The 18765-nt window shown below is 36.0% G+C and overlaps 1 non-coding gene across 1 annotated transcript; it reads right to left on the bottom strand.

Annotated features, from left to right (window-relative positions):
• On the bottom strand, positions 1–107 carry LOC121231660 (small nucleolar RNA R71). Its single transcript, XR_005929716.1, has one exon. It is a non-coding gene; the product is annotated as a small nucleolar RNA R71 (small nucleolar RNA).
• Between the last annotated feature and the right edge of the window lie 18658 nt (positions 108–18765).

Here is an 18765-nt window from a genome sequence, read left to right as displayed (position 1 = left end):
AAGTTGAGGAACGAGATCACTGCTTTCCAAAAAATGGATGATGAGTCATTGTATGAGGCATGGGAAAGGTACAAAGAGTTATTACAAAAGTGCCCTCATCACGGAATCCCACATTGCATCCAATTTGAGACATATTATAATGGTCTCAATGCTCACACGAGGATGGTAGTGGATGCTTCTGCTAATGGTGCTCTCCTTTCTAAGTCTTATAACGAGGCTTATAAAATCATTGAGAGGATCGCCAGTAACAATTACCAATGGCTAACCAACTGAGCAACGTCAGGAAAATGAGTTGTTGGAATACATGAAATAGACGCTCTTATTTCACTCACATCTCAGGTATCCTCAATATCCTCAATGCTTAAAAATCTTACTACTAATTGGTCTAATAGTTTTGCAGCACAGCCACCAAATCAATTTGAAAATATAGCATGTGTTTATTGTGGGGAAGGATATTTGTTCGAAGAATGACCATCGAACCCAGAATCCATGTACTACATAGGTAATTAGAACGAAAATCGAGGAAGGCAAGGACTACAATCCAATTTCTATAACCCATCGTGGTGAAATCACTCGATTTTTCCTGGCGTAACCAAGGGGTTGGAACTAGTAATACTTACGCCCAACCTAGATTGACCCAGCTACCTAGTTTTTCCTAACAAGTTCAGAAACCAACCCAAGCTGAACTATCCAATGGCTTAGAAAATTTATTGAAGGCATACATGGCCAAGAATGATGCCTTAATCCAAAGCTAAGTAGCTACATTGAAAAACTGGAAAACCAAATGGGCCAACTAGCAACTGAACTCAAGAACCGACCACAAGGTGTTTTACCTAGTGATATGGAGAATCCGAGGAATCCAGGGAAGGAGCATTGTAAAGCATTGACATTGATGAGTGGAAAGACATTAGAGCCTAACACCGTCGAAGTTCAAAAGGAGCCAGCTGACGCTCAAGAATCAGAGGAAGATCAACCGAGTGTTGAAATTCCAGTTTCACTAGAACTAGAGTCTGCAAAATCTAACAAAGTAACCTCAGAACTAGCTAATTCTGATCAACTAACAACTCTGTTAGATGTAGAATCACCACAGAAGATGAATCAACCAATTCCAGTAAAGAAACCATCACCACCCTACCCTTAAAGGCTTCAAAAGCAGAAGCAGGAGATTACGTACTCAAGCAACTTCATATCAACATCATGTTGGTTGAAGCACTCGAGAAAATGTCAAACTACGTCAAATTCATGAAGGATATCTTGTCCAAAAAATGAAGACTTGGATAATTTGAGACGATAGCTCTGACAAAGGAATGCAATGCATATCTTCAAGAATAACTACCCCCAAAGTTAAATGATCCTCGATGTTTTACCATACCTTACAACATTGGAGCAATATATTGTGGTAAGGCACTATGTGACTTAGGTGTGAGTATAAACTTGATGCCTATGTCAATATTTAGAAAGTTGGGGATAGGTGAAGTTAGACCTACTACGGTTACTGTAACGCCCCGTACCCGAGACCGTTGCCGGAGTCGAACACGAGGTGTTAATGGACTTAATTCATTTACTTACACAGTTCATTTTAAAATTTCCAGACAAGCTGGCTAACTGCATCATAGTCACTTTAAAAATTATATCTCGAGTTCCAAAACTCAAAAACCAATTCCATAAAATTTTCCTGAAACTAGACTCATATATCCATCTACAAATTTTTTTCTAGAATTTTTGGTCGGGCCAATTAGTACAGTTTATTAGTTAAAGTCTCCCCTGTTTCAGGGTTCGACTACTCTGACCTCCATGCATTACGACTTAGATATCTCCCTGTACAGAGCTTCAATACTTATTCTGTTTGTCTCTAATGAAACTAGACTCAAAACGAAATCTGTACATATAATGCATGACTTCTAATTATCTCTGGTTAATTTATGGTGAATTTCCAAAATCAGAATAGGGGATCCAGAAAATGCTCTGGCCCTGTTTCACGAAAACTTAAACATCTCATAAAATACAGCTCATATGGACGTTTCGTTTCTTTCATATGAAAATAGACTCATGAAAATTAGATTACATAATTTATTCACTATTTAATTCCATTCTTACTATTTTTAGTGATTTTTCAAATTCACATCACTGCTGCTGTCGGCATCTATTTTAAGGTAAATTTTACCTATTTCATAATTTTCCATGAATCAATTAGTAAATTGACATACATTATTTTCAAGTATAATCACGATTAACCATGACGTACGTAGCACCAATAGGACCATGATTGGCCATTCCAATGGCTAATCATTACCAAACATTTCCACACCACATAATAACCATATCATAAGACCATATATACAAAATGACCATAATGTTATACTCAAAATTTACAAGCCATTTTCGCATGGCTATACGAATATACATTACCAAAAGATACTTAATTAACAACAAGGGTCAGCCCTATACATGCCATTATCAAAGATCAACTAAAAAAATACCAAAAGGGCTTAGATAGTGTGGACGACTTAGACTTTGACACTCCCGAGTCCGATAGCTGACGAACAAAATCTATAAAACGGAGAATTAAAGCAACAGAATAAGCATTTTGATGCTTAGTAAGTTTTAAGTAATGAAATTATTTACAACTAAAGTATAGCGTTCGTATGACTAAATGAATAATTTCATATACGCATATTCCCAAAATTATACTTACTTCACGCTTCAACCATTTTATTCATACACTCAGGATCAAACCTAACTAAAGGTCGAAAGGTTGTTAATCAATTGAGCGAATACTATTTAAAAGGAATCAACCTTTCCAATGCATATACGAAACATACCTTATCGTTTGGATTTATGAGCATATTAATTGAAGTTATTACAGCAAGATTGCTCATTTCCAGACCCAAGTACCTTCGGGAATTAGCCGGATATAGCAACTAGCACAATTGCCTTCGGGACTTAGCCCGGATATAGTAACTAGCACAATTGCCTTCGGGACTTAGCCCGGATATAGTAACTAGCACAATTGCCTTCGGGACTTAGCCCGGTTATCATCCGAATAATCATGCACATATATCAATATATATCATAACACATCTGTATTTCATTTTCATTACTAGAACTCAAACACAAGACACTTATCAACCATTCCCATTTTCGGCTCAATAGCCACATACAAAGAGCATCATTTTGATTTGCTTTATGACATGATCTCTATACACATTCGGCTACCAGTCATAAGTATAAACTAATTACCTCGATATATAATTCAAGTAGAATCATTATATCACCGTTTATTTGTTACAAATATATGTCGTGATTTAATCAAATCATAAACTAAGTTCCATTACTCAAAGACTTACCTCGGATGTTGTCGAACGATTTCAACAGCTATTCGATCACTTTTTCCTTTCCCCTATCCAACTTTGATCCTCTAAGCTCTTGAGCTAAATCAAACAATTTACTTCCCAAATCAAACATAGTCATACGACATCCATATACATTTTAGAACTAATTCACTCGAATTAATTGCCTACTTAAGTCTCTCATCATTTCATTTTCAAATTTGTATATTTGGTAAGTCACATTAAACAATTATACATATAGCTTTAATACATTTTATACTAGCCGAAATGTACCATCAAGATATACTTTGCTCAAATAATTTACCTTGGCCGAACATGTACAATGTTTTGTAGCTTAATAATTATAATATACACCATGTATTTATAATATTTGTGCGGCCAATTATCCATGGTCGTACACACACACAATCAAAAATAAATACCAAAATTTTCATATCCTTTATGCCCTAAGCCGAATACACTTGTCATGTTCACCTACATTTTTCAACAAATTCCTTCTTAATCAAACGCATATTTGGCTAGGAACATGGAAATTTTTTAGCAATTTTTAATTTAACACCTAATCGATTATAACACATTTAAGCATTCTTTTCATTTTATTAACTCAAACCACATACATTACTCAAGTACAACATCTTCATATTCGGCATTAGTATCAAACATAATAGCCAATTCTTCCCACTTTGAATCTATGCATATATTTAATCATAGTTTGTTCAAGCACTCATACAACAAGATTCATCCAATTTAACAAGAAACAAAAACCTTATTTCTCCATAGCTACTATGGCCGAAAGTTCTAGACATCTCAATACCGAAATTTTTAACATGGGTTGTCTAAAGAACTTGGTGATGAGTTCAAATTTATCTAACATTTCAAGCAACTTAACACATCCATATAACTAACATGCTAATAGTATCAAGGCATCAACTAAAATTTTGAAGCCTCTTAGCCGAATCCTAACTCTCCAACAACCCCAAATCCATCCTTGAGATAGATAGAATTTATACTAATCATGCAAAGGATGTATAAACTTCCAAAGGCAACATTGAACATACCTTAATCTAGGGAACCACCTTGGCCGAATTTTTCTTCTTCCTCTTCCTCTAGTTACGGCAATGGAGGAGTAACATAAGCTAATTTTTTTTTGTTTCTCCTCCCCTAACCACTATTGTTTTATTATCCATATTTTTATTTTTAACATAAAATATTAACATAAAATAATTATAATATGTTTTAGTCCATAACATGGCCGGCCACCATCTAGAATTTGGCTAATTTGACATGCATGTACAAGCATTTTCTAACATGCATCAATAGGCCACTTTAACATTTGCCTAGCACATTTCTAAATTTTCTCACACAAGTCCTATTCAATAAATTTCGCACCATATACACATAATTTAAGCATGAATTTTTCACACATGCATATTCATATATAATGAACATCAAACATGACTGTAAATTATTTTTATGACTTGGTTTGTGGTCCCGAAACCACTTTCCGACTAGGGTCAATTTAGGGCTGTCACAACTCTCCCCCACTTTAAGAAATTTTCGTCCCTGAAAATCTTACCAGTAAATAGGTTTGGGTATCATTCTTTCATAGAGTTCTCGGTTTCCCAAGTAGCTTCTTCGATCGCGTGTTTGAGCCATAACACCTTTACTAACGGAACCCTTTTGTTTCGCAACTCTTTCACTTCACGATCTAGGATACGAATTGGTTCTTCTTCATAACTCATATCGGATTGAATTTCAACCTCGGAGGGATTAATTATGTGCGAAGGATCAGATCTGTAACGTCGAAGCATCGAAACATGAAAAACGTTGTGAATCTTTTCGAGATCAGGGGGTAAAATCAATCTATATGCCACTGGACCAACTCGTTCGGATATTTCATACGGCCCTATGAACCTCGGACTCAGTTTGCCCTTACGGCCAAATCTGAGTATCTTTTTCCAAGGTGAAACTTTAAGAAACACTTTGTCTCCCACCTGATACTTAATATCTCTTCGTTTTAAATCCGCGTATGACTTCTGACGATCTGATGCTGCCTTCAAACTTTCACGAATTATTTTTACTTTCTGCTCAGCATCTTTAATCAAATCAACTCCGAAAATTTTACTTTCACCGAGCTCGGTCCAAAACAATGGTGTACGACTTTTACGACCGTACAAAGCCTCGTAAGGTGCCATTTTAATACTTGATTGAAAACTATTGTTGTAAGCGAATTCAATCAAAGGTAAATACCACTCCCATGAACCACTAAACTCAAGGATACAACATCTCAACATATTCTCGAGTATCTGAATTATCCGCTCGGATTGACCATCAGTCTGGGGATGAAAAGCAGTGCTAAAATGCAACTTGGTACCCAAAGCTTCTTGCAATTTCTTCCAAAATCGCGAGGTGAACCTCGGATCTCTATCTGACACAATAGAAATAGGTACCCCGTGTAATCTTACAATCTGAGAAACATACAATTCAGCTAGTTTATCCAGTGGATAATCTGTACGTACGGGAATAAAATGAGTCGACTTAGTCAGTCTATGAACAACAACCCAAATCGCGTCTTTCTTACTTGCCAACAATGGCAACCCAGATACAAAATCCATCGTGACTCGATTCCATTTCCATTCAGGTATCATGATCGGCTGAAGTAAACCTGTAGGCACTTGATGTTCTGCTTTCACTTGTTGACATATTAAACACTTCGAAACAAAATCGGAAATGTCTCATTTCATACCATGCCACCAAAACTGACGTCTCAGATCGTTGTACATTTTCGTACTCCCCGGGTGAATCGACATTCGGCTACAATGAGCTTCGTTCAGAATCATCGAAATAAGTTCTGAATTTCTTGGAACACACAAACGACTTCCGAACCTCAAACAATCGTCATCATCAATTTGAAACTCTGATTCCATATTCGAAACACATTCAGCCCGTTTTGCAACCAATTCATCATCGACTTTCTGAGCTTCACGAATTTCATGAATCAACAATGGTTTGGCCTTTAATTCTGCTACTAACACATTGTCGGATAGAATAGACAAGTATACATTCATCGCTCGTAAAGAAAACAATGATTTACGACTTAAAGCATCCGCAACCGCATTAGCTTTTCCCGGGTGATAGTCAATGACAAGCTCATAATCTTTTAACAACTCAAGCCAACGTCTTTGTCGCAGATTCAAATCTCTTTGAGTCATCAAATATTTGAGACTTTTGTGATCCAAAAATACATGGCACCTCTCACCAAATAAGTAATGTCGCCATATTTTCAAAGCGAAAACGATGGCAGCTAATTCGAGATCATGGGTTGGATAATTTTTCTCATGTGGCTTCAATTGCCTCGACGCATAAGCTACAACTCGACCTTCTTGCATCAATACACAACCCAACCCAAGTAAGGATGCGTCACTGTAAATGACAAACTCTTTGCCTGATTCAGGCTGCACTAGCACTGGAGTTTCAGTCAAGTAAGTTTTTAGTTGATCGAAACTTTTCTGACATTTTTCTGACCATTCGAACTTAACATCTTTCTGAAGTAGCTTCGTCATTGGTATGGCTATCATCGAGAAACCCTTTACAAACCGTCTGTAGTAACCGGCAAGTCCCAAAAAGCTCCGAACCTCAGTAATATTTCTCGGAGGCTTCCAGTTAAGTACGGCTGAAATTTTGCTCGGATCAACTCGAATACCCGATGCAGATACCACATGACCCAAAAAGCTAACTTCTCTCAACCAGAACTCACATTTACTAAACTTAGCATATAACTGCTTATCTCGTAAAATCTGCAACACAAATCTCAGGTGCTCAGCATGTTCGGTTTCATCCTTCGAATAGACCAAAATGTCATCAATAAACACAACTACAAACCGATCCAAATACTGTCTGAAGATCCGATTCATCAAATCCATAAATACTGCAGGGGCATTAGTGAGTCCGAACGGCATCACTAAGAACTCATAGTGACCGTATCTCGTTCTAAAAGTAGTTTTGGGTACATCTGAATTTTGAACTCGCAACTGATAGTAACCCGATCTCAAATCTATCTTTGAAAACACTGAGGCTCCCTTTAGTTCATCAAACAAATCATCAATACGAGGTAACGAATATTTATTCTTTATTGTCACTTTATTCAGCTGACGATAGTCGATGCACAACCTCATGGTTCCGTCCTTCTTTTTCACAAACAATACTGGTGCACCCCAAGGTGAGAAACTCGGTCGAGCGAAACCTCTATCCATCAACTCTTGCAACTGAGCTTTCAATTCCTTTAATTCCGTTAGTGCCATACGATACGGAGCTATCGAAATCGGTGTAGTCCCAGGTACAAGTTCGATGCCAAACTCTACCTCCCGAACAGGTGGTAACCCTGGTAATTCTTCGGGAAAAACATCCGGATATTCACAAACCACTGGTACCGATTCAAGTTTCTTTTCTGATTTTTCATTATGAAGTACGTATGCAAGATACGCTTCACACCCCTTTCTCACATATTTTTGAGCTAACATCGAGGATATTATTGTTGGCAATCCATTCAAGACAGTAGACTCAACTCGGATTATCTCATTATTTGCACACCTCAAATCAATAGTCTTACTTTTGCAATTCACAACTGCATCATGTACGGTCAACCAATCCAACCTGAGAATAATATCAAATTCATCAAACGGTAAAAGCATCAAGTCAGCCGGAAAACAGAAGCCTCGGATTATTAACGGGCATTTCTTACACACCTTGTCGACAAGCACATAACGACCCAAGGGATTCGACACTCTAATAACGAACTCAGTAGACTCAATAGGTAAAGTCTTACTAGATGCTAAGGTCTCACATACATAAGAATGAGTAGACCCAGGGTCAATCAAAGCAATCACATTAGTATCAAAGAGAGTGAAAGTACCGGTAATAACATCAGGCGAAGAAGCATCCTCGCGTGCACATATAGCATAAGCTCTAGCAGGAGCACGAGCCTCAGATCTGGTGGTAACATCTCTAGATCCTCTCTGACCGCCACTAGCATTCCTCGCATTTTTAGATGGTCTACCTCGAGCAGTAGTAGCACCCGGTTTCCCACTCTAATTTACATTCTGTTCAGACAGTCTCGGGCAATCCTTGATAAAGTGGTCAGCTGATCCGCACTTATAACAGGAGCAGTCATGGAATCTACAACTCCCCGAATGCCATTTACCACAATACTGGCACTCTGTTCTGTCTCGGCGATCATGTCCAACATTGGCAACCGAAGTGACTCGTGTACTCACAGGGGGTCGATCACGATCTCGTCTAGAAGAGCCCGAAGTGTCTTTAGACCGGCCTAAATCATCTCTAAATTTCTTCGATGACTGTTGAAAGGGCTTTCCCGAAGATCTCTTACGAAACTCCTTTGCTCCCATATCAGCTTTTCTTTTCTCCTTACTGAGCTCTTCAGCTTTCCAAGCTCGCTCGAAAAGTACCACAAATTCTCTGATTTCTAAAATGCCAACATACAGTTTTATATCATCGTTCAGTCCATCTTCGAAATGTTTACACATTACAGCTTCTGAAGAAATGCATTCTCGAGCATACCGGCTAAGCCTTACAAACTTTCGTTCATAATCAGTAACCGACATGGAACCTTGTTTAAGTTCAAGAAATTCTTTCCGTTTTTGATCAATGAATCTCTGGCTGATATACTTTTTTAGAAACTTGGTTTGGAAAAACTCCCAAGTTACTTGCTCTCTGGGCACAACAGAAATCAACGTATTCCACCAATAGTAGGCAGAATCACGTAGCAAGGAGATAGTACACTTTAGGCATTCATCGGGTGTGCAAGATAGTTCATCAAGTACCCGAATGGTGTTGTCCAACCAAAATTCAGCTTGCTCGGCATCATCGCTGTCTGTAGCTTTAAATTCAGTAGCCCCGTGTTTTCGGATTCTGTCAACTGGCGGCTTATTTAACCTTATCTGGTCAGTTACCGGAGGTATCGCAGGTGCAGGGGTTGTATTAGTCGGGAATGGGGGTTGTGGAACAGCCGTATTAGTTCGAATATACTGATTGAACCAATCATTCATCACGCTATAAAAAGCCTGTCTAGCTTCATCATTCTGATTACTAGCAATAGGTTGAGAGTCCACCGGTGCTGTCCCTTGCGCGGGAGCAGGCGCTACACTCTCAACATCATCAGCTATCACTTGGTTAGGATCGGGATCCATTACTATAAGTAAACACATTTTTAACTGTCAGAAATCACCACACTATCAAATAAACACATAATGGCATGTATAGCTAGGCCCGAACGTATTACGGTAGTCCTAGAATCGACTAAACTGTAGCTCTGATACCAATAAAATTGTAACGCCTCGTACCCGAGACCGTTGCTGGAGTCGAACACGAGGTGTTAACGGACTTAATTCATTTACTTACACAGTTCATTTTAAAATTTCCAGACATGCTGGCTAACTGCATCACAGTCACTTTAAAAATCATATCTCGAGTTCCAAAACTCGAAAACCGATTCAGTAAATTTTTCCTTAAACTAGACTCATATATCCATCTAAAATTTTTTTCTAGAATTTTTGGTCAGGCCAATTAGTATAGTTTATTAGTTAAAGTCTCCCCTATTTCAGGGTTTGACTACTCTGACCTCCATGCATTATGACTTAGATATCTCCCTGTACAGAGCTTCAATACTTATGCTGTTTATCTCTAATGAAATTAGACTCAAAAAGGAATCTGTACATATAAGGAATGACTTCTAATTATCTCTGGTTAATTTATGGTGAATTTCCAAAATCAGAACAGAGGATCTAGAAAATGCTCTGGCCCTGTTTCACAAAAACTTAAACATCTCATAAAATATGGCTCATATGGTCGTTTCGTTTCTTTCATATGAAAATAGACTCATCAAGATTCTATTACATAATTTATTCACTATTTAATTCCATTCCTACTATTTTTAGTGATTTTTCAAATTCACATCACTGCTACTGTCAGCATCTATTTTAAGGTAAATTTTACCTATTTCATAATTTTCCATGAATCAATTAGTAAATTGACATACATTATTTTCAAGTATAATCACGATTAACCATGACGTACGTAGCACCACTAGGACCATGATTGGCCATTCCAATGGCTAATCATTACCAAACATTTCCACACCACTTAATAACCATATCATAAGACCATATATACAAAATGACCATAATGTTATACTCAAAATTTACAAGCCATTTTCGCATGGCTATACGAATATACATTACCAAAAGATACTTAATTAACAACAAGGTTCAGCCCTATACATGCCATTATCAAAGATCAACTAAAAATATACCAAAAGGGCTTAGATAGTGTGGACGACTTCGACTTTGACACTCCTGAGTCCGATAGCTGACGAACAAAATCTATAAAACGGAGAATTAAAGCAACAGAATAAGCATTTTGATGCTTAGTAAGTTTTAAGTAATGAAATTATTTACAACTAAAGTATAGCGTTCATATGACTAAATGAATAATTGCATATACGCATATTCCCAAAATCATACTTACTTCACGCTTCAACCATTTTATTCATACACTCAGGATCAAACCTAACTAAAGGCTGGAAGGTTGTTAATCAATTGAGCGAATACTATTTAAAAGGAATCAACCTTTCCAATGCATATACGAAACATACCTTATCGTTTGGATTTATGAGCATATTAATTGAAGTTATTACAGCAAGATCGCTCATTTCCAAACCCAAGTACCTTTGGGAATTAGCCAGATATAGCAACTACCACAATTGCCTTCGGGACTTAGCCCGGATATAGTAACTAGCACAATTGCCTTCGGGACTTAGCCCGGATATAGTAACTAGCACAATTGCCTTCGGGACTTAGCCCGGATATAGTAACTAGCACAATTGCCTTTGGGACTTAGCCCGGTTATCATCCGAATAATCATGCACATATATCAATATATATCATAACACATCTGTATTTCATTTTCATTACTAGAACTCAAACACAAGACACTTATCAACCATTCCCATTTTTGGCTCAATAGCCACATACAAAGAGCATCATTTTGATTTGCTTTATGACATGATCTCTATACACATTCGGCTACCAGTCATAAGTATAAACTAATTACCTCGATATATAATTCAAGTAGAATCATTATATCACCGTTTATTTGTTACAAATATATGTCGTGATTTAATCAAATCATAAACTAAGTTCCATTACTCAAAGACTTACCTCGGATGTTGTCGAACGATTTCAACGGCTATTCGATCACTTTTTCCTTTCCCCTATCCAACTTTGATCCTCTAAGCTCTTGAGCTAAATCAAACAATTTACTTCCCAAATCAAACATAGTCATACAACATCCATATACATTTTAGAACTAATTCACTCGAATTAATTTCCCACTTAAGTCTCTCATCATTTCATTTTCAAATTTGTATATTTGGTAAGTCACATTAAACAATTATACATATAGCTTTAATACATTTTATACTAGCCGAAATGTACCATCAAGATATACTTTGCTCAAATAATTTACCTTGGCCGAACATGTACAATGTTTTGTAGCTTAATAATTATAATATACACCATGTATTTATAATATTTGTGCGGCCAGTTATCCATGGTCATACACACACACAATCAAAAATAAATACCAAAATTTTCATATCCTTTATGCCCTAAGCCGAATACACTTGTCATGTTCACCTACATTTTTCAACAAATTCCTTCTTAATCAAACGCATATTTGGCTAGGAACATGGAAATTTTTTAGCAATTTTTAATTTAACACCTAATCGATTATAACACATTTAAGCATTCTTTTCATTTTATTAACTCAAACCACATACATTACTCAAGTACAACATCTTCATATTCGGCATTAGTATCAAACATAATAGCCAATTCTTCCCACTTTGAATCTATACATATATTTAATCATAGTTTGTTCAAGCACTCATACAACAAGATTCATTCAATTTAACAAGAAACAAAAACCTTATTTCTCCATAGCTACTATGGCCGAAAGTTCTAGACATCTCAATACCGAAAATTTTAACATGGGTTGTCTAAAGAACTTGGTGATGAGTTCAAATTTATCTAACATTTCAAGCAACTTAACACATCTATATAACTAACATGCTAATAGTATCAAGGCATCAACTAAAATTTTGAAGCCTCTTAGCCGGATCCTAACTCTCCAACAACCCCAAATCCATCCATGAGATAGATAGAATTTAGACTAATCATCCAAAGGATGTATAAACTTCCAAAAGCAACATTGAACATACCTTAATCTAGGGAACCACCTTGGCCGAATTTTTCTTCTTCCTCTTCCTCTAGTTACGGCAATGGAGGAGTACCATAAGCTAATTTTTTTTGTTTCTCCTCCCCTAGCCACTATTGTTTTATTATCCATATTTTTATTTTAACATAAAATATTAACATAAAATAATTATAATATGTTTTAGTCCATAACATGGCCGGCCACCATCTAGAATTTGGCTAATTTGACATGCAAGTACAAGCATTTTCTAACATGCATCAATATGCCACTTTAACATTTGCCTAGCACATTTCAAAATTTTCTCACACAAGTCCTATTCAATAAATTTCGCACCATATACACATAATTTAAGCATGAATTTTTCACACATGCATATTCATATATAATGAGCATCAAACATGACTGTAAATTATTTTTATGACTTGGTTTTGTGGTCCCGAAACCACTTTCCGACTAGGGTCAATTTAGGGCTGTCACAGTTACCCTTCAATTAGCAGATCGATCCTTTGCACATCCAAAAGGAAAGATCGATGATGTATTGGTATGTAGAGATAAATTTATCTTCCCTGTTGATTTTGTTATTCTAGACTTTGAAGCAGACAAAGAAGTGCCAATTATCTTAGGAAGACCGTTCTTAGCAACCGGAAGGACCCTTATTGATGTGCAGAAGGGCGAGCTTACTATGTGTGTTCAGGATGATCAGGTAACATTTAACGTTTTTAAGTCTATGTGATTTCCTGACACAATTGATGATTGTTCTACAGTATCCGATTTAGAGGATTTGATAGTGGAGAAGGAGCTCAACCATGTTGAGGATCCATTAGAACAACTTTTGACATAAGATCCTCCGAATGATGAAAAGGAGGATGAATACTTAGCATTGTTAAAAGCTAATCAAAAGGGATTTAATCCACGATCCCGTTTTGAATTTTTGGAATTAGAGAAAATAGATTATGCCCAATCAAAAGCGTCAATTGAAGAGCCACCTAAATTAGAACTCAATGTACTACCTTCACATATAAAATATGTTTATTTAGGTAACTCTTTTACTCTATATGTGATTGTTTCAGCAAAATTAACTACTGAGCAAGAAGAGAAACTCATCCTGGTGTTGAAACAATTCAAGAATGCTATCAAATGGACCATAGCCGATATTCGTGATATTAGTCTATTTTTATGCAAGCATAAGATCATACTAGAAGATCGCGAGAAAGGGACGTCTGATGGACAACGAAGACTGAACCCCATTATGAAGGATGTAGTAAAGAAAGAAATCATCAAGTGGTTAGATGCGGGTATAATCTACCCCATATCAGATAGTTTATGGGTAAGTTTGGTCTAATGCATACCAAAGTAAGTCTGGTCTAGTGTGTACCAAAGAAAGGAGGTATCATGGTCATTGAAAACAAGAATAACAAGTTGATACCGACTAGAACGGTTACGGGATGGAGAATTTGCATCGACTACCGGAAGCTGAACAAGACGACTAGGAAATATCACTTTCCTTTGCCATTTTTGGACCAGATGTTGGATAGACTCGCAAGGCGAGACTATTACTGTCTTCTCGATGGATACTTGAGATATAATCAGATTACAGTAAGACCGAAAGATCAGCACGGTACATTTGCATTTAGACGTATGCCATTTTGTTTATGTAATGCACCTGCTACATTTCAAAGATGTATGATGTCTACTGTAATAGCCCAAAATTGGGTCTAGCTGGAACAGAGGTTTCGGGACCACAAAATCCAAGATAGAAATAATTATTTTATGATTATTTTGAGGTCTATGATATGATTTCTTGATTGTGGGAAAATTTCGTGAAGAAATTCTATGCATAAAATGCTCAATTTGAAGTTAGGGACTAAATTGAATAAGTTGCAAACTTGCATTCTAGAAGTTTCTAGTATGAAATTGCTTTGAAATATAAATTAGGAGGTCTTAAATATAAATTTTACCAATTTCTAAGTGATGGAAAAAAATTGGACATGGATGGAATTTTTGAAAGTTTAGTAAGGAAGGGCATTTTGGTCATTTGGTAATTAAAAGGAATAAAAAGGAAAAATAAAGCCAAAATTGACTCATCTTTTTCATGGAGGCCAAAATTAGCATGGGGGAAGCCATGGCTAGGGTTTTCAAGCTTTCCAAGCTCAATAGTAAGTCTGTTCTAACCCCGTTTTTCAAGTTCTTTACGTTTTTGGAATCCCGGTAATTTGATTAAGCTTATTCTAGTAATAATTTAAGCTAGGGTTCATATTTGGAAAAATACCCATAGGTGAAATGTGTTTATTTTGCTATTTTATGATAGAATATGAGGTTTTAAATTATGTTAGACAACTTGTGCTACTCGGTTTTGAGTGAAAACGAGTAAAAGGGCTCAATCGGTAAAAATACCTAATAGTCATAAGTATATGTTAGAGTGAGAATTTGATATTACCATGGAAGGGAAAAGTGATCAGCATATGGGATGAAGTTTAATTCCCGAGCCTAGGGGCAAAAGTGTAAATATGCAAAAGTTTAGGGGTAAAATTGTAATTTTTCCAAAGTTTGAGTTAAGGACTGTTTTGAATAGTACATTAATTACATAAGTAAATATGATGTTTTAGATCCCGGAAAATGAGATTTGAACCTAGGATGAGAGAAAAATCGAAAATTGGGAAAGTTGGTAAAATGGTCGTTTTAGTATCGAGGTAAGTGCATATGTATAATAAGCATTAATTTATGCATGTTTCAATGTGAAATTGATATATTAATTATGATTTCCGAGGTGTTGAAAGTATGTAAGTTGGTATGATAATAATACAGCAATAATGCTGTAATTTATATTTGAAAGTTAAATTTAGTGAATTAATTGAATTATGTTAAATTAAATGATTATGGTGACAAGTTTATAAATTGATTTAAAGATATGTCTATGGTACATGAAGTGCATTGAATTATCATACATAAATGTGATTTCTATGATTATGGATATTATGGGAAATTGTAAGTTCATATGATTTTTAATAAGGCAATGTGTAATTTAATGTTATTGTCTTGATATTAAATGATGTGAGTAATACATCATTATTGTTTGTATTATGATATTTTATAATAATATCGGAAATATGTTTATAGATAATTACTTGATTGGTGAAATTGTTGGAAAAGAGAGAGAAATCCCGGTTGAACCTTCGGAAAGATTGGATGATATAGATAGTATGTAGCTAGGTCGTATGGGTGATACTATGTGTACACTATGTACACAAGAGAACTACGGGATATATGTAGCTAGGTCGCATGCGTGGTTCTAGGTGAAGGACACCATGTAGACAAGAGAGCTACGAGATAAATTGCCTAGGTCACATGGGTGGTACTGAGTGTTCACCATGTGTACAAGAGAGCCGAACTATATGATGGGTGGAACTATGTGCTGAAACCACCAAGTATCGAGGATTGATCCAAAGTGTTCAACGGGAGACTCTCTATGTATTGCTTTGTGAGTTTTGTGATGAATAAGTGCAGGAACTTGGTTATGTGAATGATGTGTTCATTAAGTGAACAGGATGTGGTAAGGTTATAAACAAGTAAGTTATACATGAGGATGATTTTATGGTGACCTTGTGATCATGGGCGTATACTTGTGATGTATGAAATGTGGTGAAAATGATTTGTGATATGTATGTTAAAATGAGGTTAATACAAAGAAAGTGTGAAAGAGTGAATTAGCAATAAAACTGTTTTGGACAGTAGCAGTGATGTGATTTTGAAAAATCACCAAAAATAGTAGAATCTGAATCAGAGACTGAATGAGACATCAAATTAAAGAATAATGAGTCTATCTTCATATAAAAGAAACAGAGCAAGAAAAGGAGTTCTATATTTTGAGATATTTATGTTTTTGTGAGACTAGTTCAGAATGATTACGTGATACCCTGTTCTAACTTTGGAAAATCACAAAAATTTGGATAAAAATAATTAGAGGCTTAAACTTATATTTTTAAAATCCCTAATGAGTATATTTTTAAGATAAATCAACAAGAACATTATCCGAGTTTTGTAATGTGAGATAATTAATTTTTAGTGAAGAGAGGTCAGAACTGTCAGAAAGTGAAACAGGTGAAATTTTAATGAATAAACTGTGCTAATTGGCTAAACCAAAAATTATGAAAATTTTATGGTGGAAAGATATGTGAGTCTAGTTTTAGGGGAAATTTATGGATCTTAATTTTGGAGCTCTGTAGCTTGAATTATAAATAAGTAAGTGACTATGACTCGTGTGGATAGTTTGATGTGAGCATTTATTAGTAAATTGTGAAATCGTACTTACAAGAATGCTATATACATTAAGGATGTGGAATGGAGAGGAGGAGGAGGAAAATAAATATATGTGGAATACATGGAAACTATGGTATATGAAATATTGATATAATGAAATAAATGATATGTGTTTATAAGAAAACAGAAAGAGAATGATATGTATCATGACATGTATATATATATGACTAGTCTCAATGTAATGCTTGTTGGGTATAGAGTTGAATTGAAATGTTTCAGGCAAACATGTTATTTTACGCATCTGAATTGTGATATTTTATAAAGATATGATCTAGTTTTAAATATGAATGCTTGATGATTAAGCTGAAGATATTTGGTAAGATGATAATCTTGGTATAAATGTATAAGTGGTACTATAATAAACAAGGTAAAATGAGTATGAGAGACACATGTATGATGACATACAAATGCTATGTTTGTGGTTTAATTGAGAATATTTAATCATTAAATGAATACCATGTTATATGCTTTTGATTTTGTATAAGTGTGTAAGAGATTAAGGTTGACCAAAGCTTGGAAAATAGCCTAGGTATATTCCACACAGGTAGAGACACGACCATGTGTCTCAGCCGTGTATGGAAAACGACTTCGGGACACGGGCATGTAGAGCCTTAAAGCATGAAATTTCCATGATTTTCGTAAGTTCTCGGTTTAGTCCCGAACTCTTTCTAAAGTATGTTTTGGGCTTGTAGACTCAAATAAGGGACTATGTGTAAGTGAATGAACGTTTTGAAATATGAATGAAATTTTATGGCCCATATTTTAGTTTAGTGTTTGTATGTTTGTCCGGTAACGCCTCGTACCTTATCCCAGCCTTGGGTACGGATAAGGGGTGTTACATCTACTTTTACTGACATAGTTGAGAAGTATTTGGAAGTTTTTATTCATGATTTTTCAGTATTTGGAGATACGTATGACGATTGCATAGCCAATCTAACGAAGGTACTAACACGATGCGAAGAAATAAACCTAGTACTCAATTGGGAAAAGTGCCATTTCATGGTACGAGAAGATATTGTTCTAGGGCATCGGATAACAAGAGATGGAATCGAAGTAGACAAAGCAAAGGTAGATGTTATAGAGAAACTCCTACCTCCAACATCTGTAAAGGGTGTTAGAAGTTTTTTGGGCTACGCCGGTTTCTATCGAAGATTCATCAAGGACTTCTCTAAAATTGCTAAACCCTTATGCAAATTATTGGAGAAGGACGCGACGTTCAAATTTGAGAGGAATGCTTAAAGGCTTTCAAAGATTTGAAGAGTCGATTAGTTACGACACCTATAATCGTTACACTAGATTGGGATTTGCCATTTGAATTGATGTGTGACGCAAGTGACTTCGCGATAAGAGCTGTTATAGGCCAGTTAAGGAACAAAGTTTTTCAACCCATCTACTACGCAAGTCAAACTTTGATAGGAGCTCAACTAAATTATACGATAACAAAGAAAAAGTTACTTGTTATTGTGTTTGCTTTTGACTAGTTTTGATATTATCTTGTAGGTACCAAGGTGACTGCCTATACGGACACGATTAAGTATTTACTTGCCAAAAAAGACTCTAAGCCGAGACTGATACGATGGGTACTTCTACTTTAAAAGTTTGATCTTGAAATTCAAGATCGAAAGGGAGTGGAAAACCAAGTAGCAGACCACTTGTCTAGATTGGAGCCGCAAGAAGGGAACTCTCCTCTTATACCAATTCGAGAGACATTTCCAGATGAACACAACTTCCCGGTTCAGTGGCAATTCCAGGAAACAAGTCGATTCCAAACTCAACTTCCCGGTTCGGAGGCAATCCTGGAAGCTCC

The sequence above is a fragment of the Gossypium hirsutum genome, chromosome A06 (assembly GCF_007990345.1).
Source record: "Gossypium hirsutum isolate 1008001.06 chromosome A06, Gossypium_hirsutum_v2.1, whole genome shotgun sequence".
Taxonomy (NCBI): domain Eukaryota; kingdom Viridiplantae; phylum Streptophyta; class Magnoliopsida; order Malvales; family Malvaceae; genus Gossypium; species Gossypium hirsutum.
Note: the sequence above shows the minus strand (reverse complement) of the source record. Positions and strands in the feature narration are given on the sequence as shown.